Here is a 5,092-nt window from a genome sequence, read left to right on the forward strand (position 1 = left end):
TCATTCATATAATTAAAGCAGAATTTAGCCCCTGGAAATTGAACTGGAAATCATCCAGACAAGCTCGTCAACTCCGACTCTCCAGCCGTCAATCTGCCACTCACTTTCTTGCCAGCAGTCTGTCAGGAATCTCTATGCTGGGGCCAGTTTATATTTTATTTAAGTTAAAGGGGTATTTCAACAATTTATCAGTGCAATTCCAGAAATTTGGAGGACAATCTTCTTGCAAGACACAGATTAAACATAGAATGGTAAAAAAAAGTTCATCTTTTTTTTAAAACTTTTTTTCTGACCTGCTTTTTTCAGAAGAAATTCATCACTTTAAGTGACACCTATCACATACAAATAGTCATGTGATCACAGTGAATATAAACATTTTGATTGTTGCCACTTTAAGGAGTTTCATGGGAAAATAAAACGGTTGAGAATCACTGCATTAGACCCTCACTGACTAGTAATGCTGATGTCTTTTACACTTTCTGCTAAATATTTGTAGTCTCCAACCAAAGCCCAGAGTACCCTGATGACATCATGAGATGACGTCATCAGGGTTATTTTATAATGTGTCAACAGAATTACAGCAAGGTAAATAATGTATATTCGGAGAAAAATAGACACTACTTATGACTACTTTCTCCTACTTTAGTGATTACTATGTATATATGTATATTTTACAGCTTTACTGTCTCTCTTTCCTCTTTAGGTTTCTGTGTATGTCTTTATTGTTGTCCCTGTGTCACTGCCATGGCAACCTCAGTGGCCTTTGTTGTTTTATTTAGAGACAATTTGTGGGCCTCCCATATTGTTGCTCTATAGAGGGTAAATCACTGTGTCAACTGAAGTGGTCAAATTGTTGACTGTAAAGCCCCAGTGGCCTAATGGATAAGGCACTGGCCTCCTAAGCCAGGGATTGTGGGTTTGAGTCCCATCTGGGGTGTTTGATAGCAGAACAATGCAGTGAAATGCTAGTTTTCCAGAGTGAATCTTTTAGCATATGAAAAGTTATTAAAGGAGTATTAGCAGAGGATGGTTCTGATCCATTGACCTCTGGCTCAGCATGCTTCTGTTTCACCACTCTGCTCTGTCTACATGTATATATATATATATATATATATATATACACAAACACACACTCATATATATACATACATACATATACACACATATATGTATAAAACCAATTGGGAATAACATGTATACATCATATATTGTAAATAATATCTGTTACTGAACCACTGCTGCGATTCCTGGTTTGAGTTGTGGATCTGCAGTAAAACCCGAGGCGGACTTTTGAGTTGTCTTTCTTTTATGTTTGTGAAACTGGATTGAACTGAACTGATTTAGGGTTGTGGGGAAAACAAACGGAACCGAGTGGTTTGAACTCCGGGAACTTTCCCCGGTAACTAATTACTATATATATATATATATATATATATATATATATATATATATATGATTATTATATATAATGGTAGGGGGGACCTATTTTTGTTTCTAGCATGCTTCCTTTATGAGGTATTGATCGCGAAAGTCTGAGTCTTTGAATATCTTGCTAACTTTGCTGCAGTACAATAAAGTCGCACTTGCACTGGTGAATACTCTGTTTAAATGCCTCTCACTAATAAGGATTCCTTGCAATGCAGAGGGATGACTGAATCATGGGCTTGATACAGATATTTTGTGGCCACAAGAGAGTAATTGGTGGCCACAAAATGGCTGAAACTTGCTCCTGTTATAGCTGTGGCCTTCCCACAAATGAATATATTGTGGCCAGACTTAATTTATCATTATCACAGATTAGTATAGTGTGGCCAAACAGTTTTTTTTATGCCCAGATGTCATGTTTAGGGCTCTGTAGGTAAGCATGCAACAGCATGAATATGCAAATAGCCAGTGGATGATGTCCACTGGCTATTAAGGTGGACATAATGGAGCCCTACATTCATACGGGATTACCTGCTGCTAAATAGTTGACCTGTTTGTAGTGTCAACAAGAACCATCAGAAGAAGAATGGCATCCCATGGATTGCAGTGAATATTTTATAGTTGTTAATATTGTCAGGTTACTTAATCAAAAATGAATAAATAAATCAGACTGGTAAATCAATGATTGTACAACATTTCTTAATTTGGCTGTTGTACAGTCTTCTAGGAGGTTGTCAGATTTGTACACTATATTGACTGATGGTGAAGTTGATGGCATTGTAGCAAAGATCCACAGACATAATCCCATTATTATGCAGCGTTCATAAACACTAAAAATGTAATTGAGGACAAATGATGTTGGTATTGATTTCACAAGTTTGGCAAGGATGACAGCACCTTGATATTTAATGTTAATGCATAAATGTGTGAATTTTAGTCTAACTATTAACTTTCTGTGTGTGTCTGTGATGCAGCCTGTCGTGTGCAGAACCCACTGTGAAGAGTGGATCCTGAGTGTACTCTAGTGATGCAACTATCCCTGCATGTGCTGAGTCGTAGACAGTATAGTGTCCCTGCTCCAAACAGCTTATGGCAGATTGATGGAAATCACAAACTAATAAGGCTGGTAGTCTTAACATTTATTTTAAATTCTTTTTTGTGCATTTTTGGAAATAATTTTTCCCTGTCTTCTGTTACTATAATGTTTGAATTATTAATGTCCATTTTCAGTTACTTCTACAGGTGGAGCATTGTCATCCATGCAGGAGTGGATGAATTCAGTAGACTCATTTTTCATATTTATATAAGAGCAGCCTCAAACAACCAATCCACTATTGTTCTGGACAGTTTCATGTTGGTTGTTGCTCAGTACAGCTAACCATAACGTAATGTAAAATATTGCATTAATAAAAACATCACCTTTTGCATTGAGAGGACAAAAGTTCTAAAGAGCAGAACTTGTGAAAAATCATTATTCTTTTGTTTTACTTATTTATTTACTTCTTGAAGGGAGGGGAAGAAGTTGCTGTGGCATGTTACATGGTGAGCTGTAGAGGACCAAATATCACTGGACGCAGTGTATATAACCAGAGGTGTGTCATGTCCGTGGCACCCGTAGCTATCATGAATATCTGACTTATTTTGAAATACTGAAAAGTATATTCCTTTTATGTACATGCTATTAGTAACATTTGGACTTTGTGTTTGTTTGGTCAGTCAACAGATTCGAAGATTATCGAGAGACGTCTATGGGAATGTCAGTGATATACTCCGTACACTCTCTCTCCATTTGAAATTTGAAGGGATTCTCTCCGCTGGATGTATGTGCCACAGCTTCAACAACATCTTCAGGCATTCAAGGAGGCCTGGAATCACCACAGCTTGAGAACAGAGACACCAGTCTCCCAATCCAACTGTGGCTCAGTCAGCCACAGGAGGGAAATGATGCTGATCCAGTTCAGGTATATATCACCTCTAGTAATTGCTTCCTCTCAGCACGTTGCTTTCTTGAATCTCCTCCCAGTGAGTCATACCCGTTGTAGGTGCAAATTCCGTTTCCTTTCTCGATTGCTCTGCTGTTGTTTCACCCCTTGATGCATTTCCTTTTTTCCCCCTTCAAGTCTGCTTTCAAGAATAAAACAAAGAGTAAAGACGGGAAAATGTTTTTTTCAAAAATTAAATGATTTCTTTTTCTTGTTTGTTCTTCAATATATGAATATATAACTTAAAAACCAAAGGACAAAAAAACTGTGTGGTGCAATGAACAACCTTTCTCCATTTCTAGTGGAGACACATTGCCACATGCAAATTTTAGGAGATGTTGGATTTGAATGTCATATTAAGGCCAGGTTGATGTTGGAGGTCAGTGCTTTGAAAATGTGTAAATTAATTAAAATTACTGAGCTCAAACTCCTAATATGGATAACTAACCACAATTACACAACCATTCCAAATTAAGGATATTCATAATTCTTGTGTATTAAGTTTTTACAAAATGTCATAGCATATTTAACAAACACAATCTAGAATCTACGATGTGCAATTCTGATATAAGAGCTTGTTTTCCAATTGTGATATCTCTTTAGGTCACTGATGATTATGGGATAGACTGGACAGGACCTCACAATCATACCCAGAGGATGTCATTGTACCTGACATGCAACTACCCCGCCAGCTCACACAGGCTGAACTTACATCATTACTCGAGCCTGCGGTTCCTTTTTCTGCTGCACTGTAGGCATACATGGATACTGTATATACTACGTAAGACATTCTTCAACAAACCTCAGCATATCATGAGTTAAATGTTTGAAACGTGATGGTTTTATGGATGTGTAAGTGCTGTAAATGTCATTTCTGCTTTTATTGCAAATTAACTATCTTCACAACTGTCTCTAAAAGCATGACGTAAAAGTGTTGCTGTTAAAATAATCAGGTGGAGGTGCTACAAATCATTTTCCACAGTTTTGTAAAGTTTGCATAACAGAAGTGATCTCATATAACATCAAAATTTTGCCAACATGATGTGGCATTTGACTTTAATGCAACTCTAGGCCACAAAGAGTTCTTGGAAATATCTGACTTGAGGTTATGGAAAGGTTGGAGGTATATGATAATTGAACATTTTGGTTTAGTGGAACCTAAAACCATGAAAAAGGACATTCCAACTTCCTTCCATCTTAATATAGTGTAGTAACTTTGTAATTCTGAACTTCTCACTGTAAGTGTTATGCTGTACTAGTGATTTGGACTTCAAACAAGTCCAAATCCAGTTTCCACAGAACTTATGCTTGCATCGAGAGCAAATGCAAAGATGCGAATAGACACAAATTCGTATCTATTCGTGCTGGGCAAAGCGAATGATGTGACGCGAATACACAAAAATTGTGACGAGAATGATGCAAAATTTGCATCTTCCGCATATTTGTGCAAGTTGAAAATATTCAACTTGAGTGAAAAGTTTGCACGTGTCACAGGACTGGACAGGGGGATTCAGCCACAGCTTGCTGACAGACAGCTGTTGAGAGCCGGCCAGCTCTGGAGGAGAGAGCCGGGGAGCATGTTGGTGCTGCTGCTGGAGGAATAAACACACACTGGTCCACCACACCAGTCACACCAGATTGTGCTCTAATCCGGAACCATTTACCTGCTTGAGGATACAAAACAT

At 37.8% G+C, this 5,092-nt stretch overlaps 1 non-coding gene across 1 annotated transcript; it reads left to right on the plus strand.

Annotated features, from left to right (window-relative positions):
* Positions 1 to 864: 864 nt before the first annotated feature.
* trnar-ccu lies at positions 865 to 937 on the plus strand. Its single transcript has one exon. It is a non-coding gene; the product is annotated as a tRNA-Arg (tRNA).
* Positions 938 to 5,092: the final 4,155 nt, after the last annotated feature.

This window comes from Thunnus albacares, chromosome 16 (assembly GCF_914725855.1).
Source record: "Thunnus albacares chromosome 16, fThuAlb1.1, whole genome shotgun sequence".
Lineage (NCBI taxonomy): Eukaryota > Metazoa > Chordata > Actinopteri > Scombriformes > Scombridae > Thunnus > Thunnus albacares.